Source organism: Rhinolophus sinicus, chromosome 17 (genome assembly GCF_057876585.1).
Source record: "Rhinolophus sinicus isolate RSI-liver-muscle chromosome 17, RSI-T2T, whole genome shotgun sequence".
NCBI classification, from domain to species: Eukaryota; Metazoa; Chordata; class Mammalia; order Chiroptera; family Rhinolophidae; genus Rhinolophus; species Rhinolophus sinicus.
Genome location: NC_142517.1, coordinates 141,740,186 through 141,755,355, shown reverse-complemented (window position 1 = coordinate 141,755,355; position 15,170 = coordinate 141,740,186). Strand labels below are relative to the sequence as shown.

The 15,170-nt window shown below is 35.8% G+C and overlaps 2 protein-coding genes across 17 annotated transcripts in view; one reads left to right on the top strand and one right to left on the bottom strand.

Annotated features, from left to right (window-relative positions):
- The window catches only part of MBD5 (methyl-CpG binding domain protein 5), a 386,293-nt gene extending 377,935 nt beyond the window's left edge, over positions 1 to 8,358 (bottom strand). For 11 of the 15 annotated variants that reach the window (XM_074335934.2, XM_074335930.2, XM_074335937.2 and 8 more), the window contains exon 1: positions 7,688 to 7,829. The gene's annotated coding sequence lies outside the window, so the exon portion shown is untranslated. Of the gene's footprint in view, positions 1 to 7,687; positions 7,830 to 8,326 lie in introns of those variants that run through there. The other 4 variants (XM_074335923.2, XM_074335952.2, XM_074335956.2 and 1 more) reach the window with 4 other exon arrangements.
- Positions 7,789 to 15,170, top strand: part of ORC4 (origin recognition complex subunit 4) — a 69,512-nt gene continuing 62,130 nt past the window's right edge. Inside the window, exon 1 of one of the 2 annotated variants that reach the window (XM_074335999.2) lies at positions 7,789 to 7,918. The gene's annotated coding sequence lies outside the window, so the exon portion shown is untranslated. Of the gene's footprint in view, positions 7,919 to 8,600; positions 8,764 to 15,170 lie in introns of those variants that run through there. The other variant, XM_019737417.3, reaches the window with a different exon arrangement.

Sequence of the window (15,170 nt, the reverse complement as noted above, 5' to 3'; positions counted from 1 at the left end):
CATTCTTCAAACTAAAAATAGGAAGGACTCATAACAATTGGATAGCAAACTAACGTCCACTACAGAATTTACTAATCTAAAAAGAAAAAACTAAACTGGGACTACTTAAATGAGATATACAATAATATAAACTGTCAGGTTTTACTATCAAAAGACATCGTTAAAGGAAATACTATACTATTTATAATAGAAATATGCTACATTTTTAGACTTCTATGAAAATTAACTGTCAATACCTCCTAAATGAAAATAAAAGGTATTCATAAAGAGTGGCATGATATGGAAAGCCTATGGCTACACAAAATCATTGTCATCGTTAAAGGTGATATTTGTAGCTGGTATGAGCTTTCTGATATAGAGAGAACTGAACACTGTAGCTTTAATTGAAGTTTGAATGTTATAAACAGTTAGATATCTGGCTCTGGCCTGCATTCTAATACCATCAGCAGAACAGAGATGGGAAGCATAAACAAACCTTTTAACTAGATTACAGTCTCTAAAATGGCCAAGAAATCCTTCAGCATAAACTCCTGTATGACAAATGTGGAAGAAGGAAAATCATTTTGGAATAATGGTAAAAAAATAGGCTCTAAATTTCTGTCATTACTGGAACATGTATTTGACTTTCTAAATACTTTGATATTGCTTAATATTCATTAGTGATAAACTTTACATTTAACTTTTCCAATAAATAAAATTCCTTTTTGTCTCACATAGCTGCTGCTTTTTAGATCAGTATATCCCAAGTAAGGAAGCTATTTAAAAATCAATACTTTGTTTTGTTGAATACAGAATACTTCCCTACCCCCAACTTCAGTGATATATGTATATAGCCTAGATTATTATTTTTAGGTACTAGCAACATTAAGAATGCATGGATTAAGTTAATTAATGGTCAACAGGTTAGCAGACACTTCTGGACTCAAGGTGTGTAAAAAACAATAGTTTTGAATACAAGGATGAATCTAAATATAAGTTAGTACTTGGTCAACCATAAGAAACAATTTAGTTTTACTTCTAACTTCTGAGATCTAGAGGTTAATTTTTTTTTCCCCTAAAAAAATGGCGGCACAAGAAATGTCAGTTGTAACACTAGCACCATACAGAAATTTTTCCTCTCATTGATGGAATCTTGGTTGGTTGGCAAAGAACTCAGTGAAACATCGATGTGCAAAAATTTTTTGTCATTGCAAGGTTGGTAAATTGATTTATATAATTCATTTTAGTCCTTTAAAACAATACATTCTAGGGCTGCTGTGTGCTGCCAGGAGCGGCCGGTGGCCAGTGTGAGTGGCCAGCAGCTGGCGAGAGCGGCCGTGAGCTGCTGTGAGCAGCCGACGGATCACGGCCTGGCGGGTGGCAGGGGGTCAGGGTTCCTAATACCAGCATGGGCCAGGGAGCTGTGTCCTACACAACTAGACTGAGAAACAACGGCTTGAACTGGAGTTGGGGGGTGAGGGGCGGAGGTGGAATTAGGGGGGAAAAAAAACCCCAATACATTCTAATAAATTAATGATAGAATTTAATTACAAGTTCTCTAGAAAAAAAGTTATATATGTCAACTGAAATAAGGACTTAAATCAGAATTAGTCACATCCAACTGAATGAACTATATGCTTCTCACCAGGTATGATATCATTAGCGATTTTCTTTTCCATTATTTCCAGCTACATAAAAGATACACCTTAATAAAGGTTAGGCCTGGTTCTCAACGTGGTCTCTCTGAAGAGTTATACTGAGTCATTCGAACTTCTGAAATCTTACATGATACAGACATACCTCAAACAAAAATGCTAAAGTTAGACTCTTTACTTTTAACTGAATTACCTTTAGATCATCTAAGGAAATTATTTGGGACCATAAACTTATTCTCCCCCATCAATTATTCAGATTGTTCTTAAAAGCAAAAAACCACATTTGTTCTAAACTTTCCTTTCTGAAGTATAATAGATGACATAGAATAGTTCTTTAGCATTTAAAAATATTTCCAAACTCCTTGGGTCTTAATGCACTGGCATAATACTTATAGGGTGACAGAGTCAGTGTAAGTATATAGGATGAATGTGCATTTACTTAGGAAGGATATAAAGTTACTTGATTAATAAGATAGAATTTTTAAAAATTATTCTTTCCTCCTAAAAGCAGAGGATGCAAAAATCAACTCTGGTTATATGAGTCAAAAAGTATTGTAATTCAGTAGCTGCTTTAAAGAACAACTGTATAATAATTCAGGCATCTAGAGAATCCAACAAGTCCATTCTTATACTAAAAATATTCCTGACTTTAAGGAGTACTAAAAAAAAGAGTACATTAAACTTAATTCTATTAAGTTTATTAATTAATTATGAAAATATTGCAAGATACGTAGAGGGTCCACAAGGTATGTGTATACACACTGAAGCACTAGGCAATATAAACTCCCCTTTGTTTAGAGGTTTCCACTATCCGTAGAGTTATATAAAAATTTAAATAGTAAATGTTCATTGGGTCACAAACTGTTGGAACCTCCAAACATCATGTAGAAAAATGCTAATGTAACTCCATGAAAAATATAAGAAGTTTAATATGTAGAAGGCCTAAGTGTCATTTTTGCCATGCAAAAGAGAAGATTGATTATGTATATTTTATTTCAAGTTGTATACTGGTCTGCATCTATGTTTCTTATAAAGGATTGGGTTGTTTTTCTGTCCTTGAAAACTTTTAGAAATCTTCCTTCACTCTATCAATAAACTACTGGGGCCATGATTTTACTAATGTTTATCAGAGTACTTACTGATAAAATTTTTTATTGTGACTATGTTTTGAATCAGAAAGTGTCATGAATTTACAGTGATATTCTGCTGCTATATAATAAAATGCTGTTTTGTCAGTAACTGGTTTCCTCATTTGTAACATGGGGTCAATGTTACAAAGTTCACCAGGCAACTGCAAGGACTAACTGTGATTGATATATTTATCACAGTGCTAGGCACGTATAATAATAAATAGTAACTGTGACTATTACTAAAATAGAAAATTAAGAATGAATGTGAAAGAGATCAGAATTGAACATGAGAAGTCTATATGTCTTCATAAGATACGGTACAAGCAAGGGATCCCTTCCTTTTAAATAATAAATCAGTATTATTCTAAAAGGTATATTTTAAAAGGGCACAGGAAATTTAGGGAATCTCTTTCTCTCTAATGTACTTTTAAATTACATATGAAAGCCATGAGAGGAACAAGACAGTAGTCTTTGTTTCTGAAACTACCTACTAAGAAACTTGCAACTCATTATACTAAAGTTATATAAACAATATCACATTATAGGGACTAAACATTGCAACTAATTTATACTAGAACTGGGAAGTTTCTTATGAGGATCTTGGAAGAATATATTGAGTACACATTAAAAATTCCAAAACTCCTATATAGTATATACTATAATTATTCAATGATAATTAAATCATACTGTCAGCTTAAACTATGGTAGAAAATACCGTGTTTCCCCAAAAATAAGACCGGGTCTTATATTAATTTTTGTTCCAAAATATGCATTAGGGCTTATGTTCAGGGGATGTCATCCTTAAAAATTATGCTAGGGCTTATTTTCCGGTTAGGTCTTATTTTCGGGAGAAACACGCTAACTAAAATCTGAGAATGATAAAGTATAATGTCTTCCAATGAACCACGAAAGATAAACTGTTGTATGAGATATAAAAAGAAAAAAACGTTACATTTGAGGAAAACAGTTTAAGTTGGGAAAGGTTTTTTTTTTTTTTTTTTTGCAATAATTTAATAAGAGATACTTTAATGAACAGTGTTGGTCATCTTCAAATAAAAGTATATACCAATAAAATACTAGCAAGGATAGTCACATAGACTATTTTCATGGTTTAAAATTAGTGAATTATATACAGAATAGAAATCTCCAGAATACAGTATTAAGTGGAAAATTTTTCTTTATATTTTTCTATTTTAATAAAATACAGCAATATCATTCTTAAACATACATTTTTTTCCACCTAACAGTATCCATTTAGTTAATATAAAATTTATTTAGGTAGAAACATCAAAATAAAGATATGACCAATATGCTTCTGGAATACAATTAAGATATCTCTTCACATTAATTGTAGGGACCATCCTTCTTTCTCAGATGCCTAGCACAGTGCCTGACAGACAGTAGATACTCAATAGATGTTTAATGAATAGCTAAGTACAATCTATTTTGCACATACATTCAAAATCCAGACAAGTTTGCAAAGATACATAAGTTGGACATAGGCTTTCTGGCTGACTTCATGGGGTCCCACTGATGACTAGGAGTAAATCTTCATATCCATAGAAAACTGGAAAGTTGGTAATTGTCTGGGTAAGGACCAAAAAAACAAAGTCAGGGAAACATGTCACCTAAGTAACAGTTGCTTTATAGAGCTGGTAAAAGCCTAATCATTCCAACAACCTACTGCACCACTCAGTAAAATGAAAGTTAAGTGTACCCTGAACATTTGCTAGTATATTTTTAATTGGAATTTTTTGATCACCCCTTATTTAAAATATATCACTTATGTCAAATTGCCTCCTGTACAAGAATTAGAGGGGAATATGTTTTTATTTATTATGAGTACTATACTGTTAACAGGATTTAATTTGGCGATTAGAAAAAGTGAGAGCCACAGTAAAAACAACAACAAAAATTGTAGCAGGGAGGAAAGAAGAAAGGAGTAAAGGAAAAGAATCTAAAATATGGGAATAAAGAAATTCACATAAACCTAACTCAAGTATCAGTTATGACAAACAATCAGTAGGACCTACTCTGTGCACCAGACATTGTTCTGTGAGGCATAAAAATGCTAACAAGACAAAAATCTTTACCCTTAAGTAATTCATAGAGCAAGACTCACAATAAACATTTATAATACAATATGCATTCTTCTTATATATATGGTCCTTAATACAAGAATTAGAAGTATATTTACTGATTAATTGGAAGTGTAGGGAAAAAAATAAGCATTAGAGGCTGCTAAAATAATTACTAAAATAGTAATAATCCACCTCTTTAAAAAAAAATCAACAACAAATTATTGAGTTATAAATAGACAAAATTATGGATTTAAAGCTATTTACCTTAACAGTCTTAGAAGCATATGCCTCCATATAAGACCTTTAAGTGCTATACACAGAAAGGACTGTAAGTGATAGTTTTATTTCTGACAAAAGAAAATGAGGTAGTGTAGCAGAGTGAATGACAAGAGACCTGAGTTCTCTGGTCCATGTTCTGCCCATTTATAGGCCTTGGAACCTTGTGCAAGTTCCTCAAACTCTTGGCACTTCAGCAATATGGAAAATGAAAAGTTGGATTAAGTGACTCCAAGATATCACCTAGCTGAAAATTAGTCATAAAATATATTTTAATACTTAAAAAAATAAGTCATAATAAAAATAAAAGGTTTTCTAATTGTAAATCATTATCCAACGTAGAGGAAGTCTGGAACTTCAAACCATTTACGGTAACCCTGGGGGTGGTAGGATACTGGAATGTTTTCAAAGGAAAACCAAGTAAGTAAAGGTATTATGCTCAAGACTAAATCTTCACTCAGCTGGGCAACTACCACCCCAATTATCTACACAACTACCTTTACTAAAAATTGATTTCTTCACTAAGTTCCACTTTCTATCTCTGTGTTAAGGTTGCAGATGTATTAAGGGGAGGGCAAGAAATCCTAGGTAGACCTGCAATTGTAGTACTGATGTTGAGAGAAAAACTTGAACTTGGCACAGACTTCTGCTTAAAAGCACCATTTACACCTCAGAGAAAGGTAAGAAACTGTTCAAATTTATAACAGAGAGGAGAGAAATAAGACCATATTGTTTACTGCTACACAGCGTTTTTTTTTCCTGTGTGTAAATCCCCACTTTTGCACACAGTTGATAATTACAATTTTACAGAACAAGTTTCTACATATGCAATGTTTTTTTGCCACTAAAATATAAGCACACTATGTTTTGGCTTTAACATCAAGAAAATAAAAAATAAATAAAAGTATTTTCATGTCTTTATAATATTTATGTCATATATCCTTCTAGATTTTTCTTCAATCCTTTCTAGTTGATCAAATTGCTGTTTTCATATTACCAGTCTGATCACAAAATTGCTGCTTTACAGAAGAATATTTTTTGCTGACATAAATTATGGGATCAGAGATTCCAATGCAGTAACAAAAAAGGGTGTGAGAGAGAGACACACACACACAGAAAGAGAGAAAGAGAGAGAGAGAGAGAGAGAGAGAGAGAGAGAGAGAGAGAGAGGTGTGTGTGTGTGTGTGTGTGTGTGTGTGTGTGTGTGTATGAATGTGTGCATCCATCTTTGAGGAAAAGATAAAGAAATGTATGTATGAAACAAAATACCACTCTCCAATGTAAGCCCTAATAAAAGGCCTATTTAAGAAACATACTTTATACCATTTGAGAAATAAAATGCAGCACTGAATTTGAAAGCCATTCACTAAGAATATACCATGTAAAAATGGAGAATAGTGATTTCTGTCAAAATTGTTATTGTATAAACCTAAAGCTGGATTTATCTTTCAATTTATATCTAACTACAGTGAATATAATAACTATAACTTCATGATTTCTTTGAGTCATGAAAACGTATTTTAGAAATTTGTCTCCTTTCATATATAGTGAGCAATTTGGTTCAGTACCCCAAGAGATGAAAAACTCATCTCAATTTACAACAGTAAATAAATAATTCAGTTAAAACTGAAAGTGGTACCAACCCAGCAAACTATTGATGGAGAGGTTTGGCCTTCCATGAAGCCAGAACAACATAAAGTTTTCAATGGGGATTACTTGTTCAGACAAGTTACAAAGATTAGAAAAATACCCAGATTAATTATGAAATAGCTAATATTCTCATCTTATGGAAAACATTATGAACGTATGTAGAGAGAGACAAATACCAGCAGCATTTAAACTTTAAGCATTTTAAGCTTTGAACTTTATATGCTGATATATGAAACATTTAACAAAATAAGGCAATAATACAAGTCAAAACCTAACCAAAGGCCTCTATCAACTAAAAATTTGAAATTTTCTATGCAAGTCAGACAAAACGAAAAAGGAAAATTAAACCCAGAAAGCAAAAACTAATCAAGTCTGTTCCAACACTGAAGTCAATATCCAAATCACATACAGAACCAAAAAGGGAAAAACACTCAGGTCTACAAATGGATAAGCAGTTCCAATACAATCCAGATCCCGACATTTTCCCACTCAGAAACAAATGGAGTGGAGCTTTTCCTGGAGAAATAGGAAAAAAGCTCTCCAAATAAATTTTTTTTAAGTGACATCTAGAAAGTGTGTCTCTTTCTGTCTCTTTCCCTGGCGCCTCATTGGAGGAAGGAGGGGGTTGTTTTTGTATTCTCCCCCACTGGAGCAAGACACAATCAGATGTTAGCTGGAGGAGAGAAACCACTTTTGACAACAGCAAATAAAAATAAAAGTGCCCTTCCTCCTCTGACAGGATGGGCACCCACCTCACACACCCCTCCCCACTCCAACCCCTCCTTCACTCGCCCCCCCCAGCACCACCCCCTCCTCACCCCGGAGCTCCACTGCGTATGTGGTTTGGTGCTACTGTTGCCCCGGAGTTAAAGTCAGAGCCAGAGGAAGGCAATGAAGCCCCCACAGACACACTTACCTTTCCTGCCCCCCACTTTTGAGTGCCTTCCCTGGAGCTGTGGAGGATGACACAAAGGGTAATAAAGGGGGGGGGGAGTGGAGGAGGAGGCGGCGAAGGAGGAGGAGAGCTGGGGAAGTGGCTGCTCCTGGGTGTAGTGAGATGTCTCCAGCCAGGGCCAAGCAGCAGCAGTAGCAGCAGCAGCAGCAGCAACAGCAGCAGCAGCAGCAGCAGCAACAGCAGCAGAGAAGGGTCTGTGTTGCTAAGAGGCTTTTGGTCTCTTTCTCTCCTCCTCTCACGGCCAAAGAGGAGGAGGGTGGAGTGGGCTCGGGAGGGAGGCTACTGGAGGGATAAGGGGGTAGGAGTCGTGGATGGGGGTTTTCGAAGAAGAAACTCCTTCTCCTTCTCTCTTAGGCTCAATCCCCCTCTCAGGTCTCAGGGCTGGAGGGTGGGGGAAGGAACTCAGCCGCCTTCCCCCCACCCCCCTCAATTCAAGGTTGAAGTGGGGTAAAATTAGTGTCCTGTCCCTTTAAAAATAGAAATAAAAGGTGCCCCCCCTCTGCCACTGCCTCTCTCTTCATCATCAGCTGCTGCTGCTGCTGGGGTCTCTCTGCTTGGGGGGGAGGGGGGGTTCGGGTAGAAGAGACGGGAGGCACTTACTGCGCATGTCCCTCTCTGACGGGAGGCTGGTTGGTTGAAGGCAAGAGGAGGGGGAGGGGAGGAAATGAGATGGTTTCCCAGAAGGCTCCGAGGCGCTCGCGACCCGGAAGACATTGTAGCAGGGGGTAGAGGGGCGGGGGCGGGGAGTAGGAGGAAGTCGCTACTCTTCAACACTCTCAGCCCCCTCCTCCCTCATAAGAGAAAGTGGAGGAACGGAAGTGGGCGTGGACGGAGGGAAATAAGGTCACGTGTCGGGGCGGGAGGTGGGCGGGGTGGGAGAAGTCGTAAGTGCGCGAGGCATGCCGGGAGTAGTGGTGTTTCGTTGGCAGCAGCAGGTGAAGCTCAACGGACTACGAGACGGAGGGATCCTGCGAAGCGATTCCCGCAGTGGCTAGATCCCTGCTCTGCCTTGGGAAGGACAAGCTTTTCTGTGAGAGGTAACATGGGGTAGGCTGGCCTCAGGACGAAGACCAGGGGAGCCAGTGGCGAAAGGCGAATCGAAAGGGGGGAAAGGAAGGCTTTGGAGACTGGGAAGCGAGAAGGGGGGCAGGCTTGTCTAGGCCAGGCAGGCCAGAAACCAGGCGGATTCCTTCTGTCTCGTGGATGAATCCCCAACAAGCGCAGGGAGTCCTGATGATACTAGATCTGGGGCTGGGTGGCGACTACACTCGGTCGTAGTGAGGTCCAGGTGTAAGAGAGCAACGGGATCTCTGGAGCCTCTGCAGATGACTCGGGTGACTGCTTCTTCAGCTAAGAGCAGGGGACTTGTCCAGGGAGAGAGACAGACAAAATCTATGTGTGAATTTTCTCAACTTATAGGATGAGACACGTTGCTTATATTGAGTATTAAGCCCATCAGCCGTTACTTCCTTCGCTGCCCTCCCGGGATCTCTGGAGTGGCTTTAGGGAGGGAGCAAGCTGGGAAGTGTTGAGTGAATTTCCCTCCATGTCTTCTTGCGTTGTTGCTGCAAAAACGTCTATGCCTGTTCTCAGAAAGGAATATAGGCTTGTGTAGTCCTTGATATTGAGTGTTGCAGTTGATAGAGAAGGGACATCTTCAAAGCTTTCACGTTCTACAGTGTAAACGAGAGATTTTTAAATGGGCGTTTTGTTTTAGGTGTCCTTGGTCGCTAGCCTCGGATTTAGAGCCTTTGGTTTCTCAGTGCTACCTGTTTTTGCTGGAAGTAATGTTTCCCTCATAAATCAGAGCTAATTCAAAATATTAAAGAAAAGATTCATGAATTTATATTAGTAAAACATTTTAGTAAAATGGCACTGTTTCTTTTTCACATTCTGTTTATACAGTCTTAATTAAAATCATCCCAATCTTTCAGTTACCATCTTTTGTAAAGGTACTTTGAAAGGTTATCACTCATGTATGGTTTTTATTAAGACCAGTAATCTAAAATTCCTCATGTTTATTGTGTTGCTGCTATTTAATTTTGTAGTGGGTCCTTTAGGGTACACTGTCAACTAAAGAAAGGTACTACTTTTCCACGTTTTACTTATGTTTTGGCAGTTTACCCTATTTATATGCATCAAGTGCTTACTACTTTCTCTGTGTGCAGTAATCTTGTCAAATGAAATAAAAACTAGATTCCTGTACCTTAAAATTTTGTTTATATTGAAACCAGGTCTTTACCACCTTATAACAAAAAATAATTATAGCAATTAAAATGCCTTAGATAACAATGTAAAAATCTTTTTCCATGGTAAAATACTAAATATGCAAAAAACTGCACAAATAATAGATATGCAGTATAATGAATATACACAGTGGACACTCTATAATCACTACCAAAGTCAAGAATTAGAACATTGCGGGTGCTGGAAACATACTCCTTCCTCCATCCATTCCTGACCATTTCCTCCCTCCTCACCACTCCCAGAGATTAACACAATTTGAATTTTTATGGTAATTACCTTCTACTTTTATTTCAACTATTTTTTTAACCACTTATGTCAGCATTCCTAAACAATATAGATCAGTTTTGCCTGTATTTTACCTACTGTATGTAAATGAATTATGTTATATGTTATTTTCTCTCATGTTGCTAATATTTAACCCTGTTGTGATCCTTAATTGTGTGTTCAAATTTATTATGTAAGGGTCATTAGATAGCTATTTCAGGTCTCTGTGAACTTGGCTGGGGCTTGGTCATTACTGATGGTTCTCACTGAGGGAAGATCTGGCTGGGGCATAGTTTGGGGGGTGGGGAGCCCTGATGTGCATTATTTTAGGTATTTAGAAGCCTTATCTATTGGGCAGGTAAGAGTCCAATGAGAAAGATTTTCTGGTCTTCCTCTAAGTCACTGGGTCTTGGCTGTGACAATATGATCCCCCACCCCACCCCACCCCCCAGCCCCCGGGGGATATTTGGCTATGTCTAGACATTTGATTATCCAGAGTGGGGTTGTTAACTAAAAACTGATGACTAGAAGCTCTAGGTGCTGTTGAACATTCCTCAATGCTCAAGGCAGCCACCCACAACAAAGAATTGCCCAGTTCAAAATATCAGTAGTGCCTATTATAAGAAACTCTGCTCCAGCGTACAATAAGCCTGATTGCTAGTCTCCGAGAACCAAGTGAAGAAAGAGCTCAGGAATCTCAATATTCAGTTTTTTTCATCTATAATACCCTCACCTTCTACTGTGCCTGGTATCCCCCGGTGTAGAGTCCTATATTACCCTCTATAGAACTTCTTATCTTTTGATGGGGTGGGATAGAGGCTTCCATTTAATTTTAACTATTTTAATGCTGCAGGTCTTATGGAGATGGGTTTGTCAATGAGTTCTAGCCCAAATTACAATACTGGTTATTAAGTGACCATGATGTTTTATGTTTATCCTATTTGGACAGGACTAGCTGAGGAGACTGAATAACTTTGTACATTTTACTAAATGCTTAAATGGGAAAATAATGAGTAAAGATTGTAAACTAGAAGGTAGATGAAATCTGAAATTGACTGCTGCTTCCCATCCTTTTATTTTAGTTTCATCCTCCCCTTTTCACTCCAAATCCTGCTCTAAGTGCTTATGTTCAAACAAGCCTGTGTTGGGATTGCTAGTTTTTCCTAATTTCTTTTTCCCTGTAATCTCACATTCTTCCACCAATCTCCCTCCTCACCTCTAATAAAAACACAACAAAATGTTAGTCTTTTACTGCTTCCTTGATCAATATAGGAATTAAGATTAGTACGAGATTTTTCCAAAGAGTAGAGGTCACACTTGGCAAGATTGAAGTTCTTAAGTGTGTTAGCTTTTCTTGTGGCACATATATGTACATTTTTACTTTCTCCCATGTGCTTTTATCTTTTCACTATCTATGAAAATAAACATTTTTTTAACATAGATGACCCAGAAATGTCAACTGATGTTGCTTTCTTAAATAATCACTTCTAGGTGTATATGTCGCTTGTATATGTCAACTTATAATTATAATGAGTAAAATACCAAAAATACTTCCTCTAAAAGCTGAGTTGCAGCTAGTAACCATTGATTAGACTTCGGTTGTTAGTATCATGTCCAGTCTTATAGTACCACTGTGATGCATGTCTGGTGGGCATCATGTATCTAAAAAATTCATGTTGAAACAAATTTTATATCTGTGACATGTTTAAAAGTTAAAAATTTTAGTGCCACAGTACTGATAACTTTATATATTCAAATTATACATTATTTTATTTAAGTGTGCAAGATGATTATTTTCGTGCAAGATGATTATTTTTTAAAGTTACAAAATAAGGCAATATATATTCACTGTAAAAGTGATAAGAAAAATGAAAATCATCTGTAATCCTTGCCCCTGGAAATAATTTTGTTAAGATGTTGATATATGTAATTTTAGTCATGTTTACTTATATTTCTATACATTTATTAACACATTGCGTACGGATCACGAGAATCTTCGTTTTTTCTGAGCGGATTTTTATGAGGGATTTAAACCCTGCCGTATGCAACGTGTTAGAGCTGTATCATAGAATTTTGTCGAGTACTTTTAAAAGAAATAATGTATAGCCAACATCTTTTTATTATATTAAATACTCTTCTAAAATAATACTATGTTTATTTGTTATATATTACCAAAATTTTCTGCAACCTCTTAGAGTTGGATTTCTGAATATTGCCATGATCAGTGTTGACAAAAGAAAATAAAATATAAAAACTTTTTACTTCCATATGTAAATGTTTTTGAAGCATCAGAAATTCTTTAAAAACAACCGATGAATTAGTTTTAAAGTAAGGAACATTTTTCTTGAATTACCATCCATTGTTTTGCAACTTCCTTTTTATTCCTAGTTTGCTGAATTTCTTTTTATTTTCATCACAAATGGGTGTTGGATTTTGTCAAATGCTTTTTCTGCGTCTATTGATAAAATCATGATTTTTCTTCTTTATTCTTTTGATGTTACAGATCACATCCATTGCTTTAGGAATGTTGAACAAGCCTTGCATACCTGGAATAAATCCCACTTATTCTTTGTGTAAATTATTTTTATATATTATGCAATTCACTTTGCTAATATTTTGTTGAGAATTTTTGCATCTGTATTCATGTGAGAGATTGGTCTGTAGTTTTCTTGTAACATTTGGTCTGGTAATACTTGCTGCGTAAAATGACTTAGAAAGTATTCCTTCAGTTTTCATAATATTTTCTGGAAACAATTACAGAGTTGAAGTTTTCCTTCCTTAAATGTTTGGTAGAGTTCACCAGCAAAAACATTTAGGCTTCATGTTTTCTATTTTGGAAGCTTATTAATTATTGATTTAATTTATTTAATAGAGATAAACCTATTTAGATTATTGCTTTTTGAATAAGTTTTGTTAGCTTGGTCTTTCAGAGAATTGGTCCATTTCATCTAGGTATCAAATTTGTCAGAATAGAGTTTATAATTTTACTTTATTATAATGTCCATAAGATCAGTAGTGATTCTCTTGCTTTCATTTCGGATAGTAGTCATTTTTGGTATTAGTCATTTGCGTCTTCTCTTTTTTAATCTTTTGTTCTTAATTAGCCTGACTAGAGGTTTATCAGTTTTAAATTTAGGCTGAACCAGGTTTTCATGATTGATTTGTTTTCAGTTTCATTAATCTCTGCTCAATTTTTGTTCTTTCTTCTTATTTTGGGTTTAATTTGCCTTTCTTTTTCTGGTTACCTAAGGTGGAAACTTAGATTAGTGATTTTAGGTCTTTTTCTGTTCTAATATATGCATTCAGTGCTATAAATTTTCCTCTAAGAACTTCTTTTGCTGCATCGCATACATTTGGCAAGTTCTATGTTCATTTTTATTTTATTCAAAATTATTGATTTTTCTTCATTGATCTATGTGTTATTTAGAAGTATGTTTTTTAATCTCTGTATTATGGGATTTTCTAGCTATCTTTCTGTTAGTCATTTCTAGTTTAATTCCATCATGGTATTAGAGCATACTTTGTATGATTTCTATTCATTTAAATATAAAGTGTGTTTTTTGGCCCGTAATGTGGCCTAACTTGGTGAATGTGCCATGTGAGCTTGAGGAGAATGTTTATACTACTCTTGTTGGATGCAGCATTCTATAACTATCGATTAGATTCATCTGACTGATGGTTCTGTCCAATTCAGGTAGGTCCTTACTGATTTTCTGTCAATTACTGATAGAGAAATGTTGATATCTCCAAGTGTAAAGTGGATTCATCAATTTCTTCTTGCAGTTCTATCAGTTTTTGCCTCATGTATTTTGACCTGTTGTTAGGTGCTCACACATTAAGGATTGTTATGTCTTATTGGTAAATTAAGTCCTTTATTGTTGTATAATGCCCTCTTTATTTCATATTTCTAGCTCTGAAATTTATCTAAAATTATATATCGTTACCTCAGCTTTCTTGTGATTAGTGTATAACACCCTCTATCTCTGTACTTTAATTTGTGTTATTATATTTAAAATGGGTATCTTATAGGTAACATGTAGGTGGGTCTTGTTTTTTTACCCACTCTGATAGTCTCTGGTTTTCAATTGGTATAGTTATTTAGACCATTGACACTTAAAGTCATTACTGCCATAGTTGGATTAATAGCTACCACATTTATTATTTTTTGTTTATTGCCCTTGGTTTTTTTGTTTGGTTTTGTTTTTGTCCTCCACTCTTTTTCTGCCTTCTCTGGTTTTAATCAATTTAGTTTTTCCTCTCCCCGGCTATAATTATACTTTGAAAAAAACAAAAAAAACTTTAGTGGTTGCTGTAGAGTTTACAGTGTACGTATATAAGCAATCCAAGTCTACTTTCAAATAACATTTAATAGGTAGTACAAATATCGCATAACAGAATATTCCCAATTCCTTGCTCCTATCCCTTAAAACAGCCTTTCTTTGATCATTTCTACATTGTTAAACGTATAAAAGGCATTCTTTATTTCTGTTTTATTGTTTTCAATTTGTGGTATTTCCTTTTGATTAATTCTTAGAGTTTCCATCTCCGCTTACATTGCCCATCCGTAATTATAGATTGTGTATTTTTGTGTTTTTTTTTAGAGTCCTTAGTGATTAGAATTGATTGATTCTATCAATAATTGGATTATTGATACTTTCAGTGTTTTTTTTAATAAGTTCTAAAGAAGGATGTATTACTTAACACTTTACTACATAGGAAACTACTCCAAAACAGTTGCAACCGGTAGTGACCTAAACAACAAACATTTATTTTCTCAGTTTCTCTGGGTCTGGAATTCAGGAGCAACTTAGATGGATGGTTATGGCTCTTGGTCTCGCATGAGGTTGTAGTCAAGATGTTAACTGGGATTGCAGTCATCTGAAGACTTGACAGGAGCTGGAGAATCTGCATTTAAACTGGGTCACTCATGTGG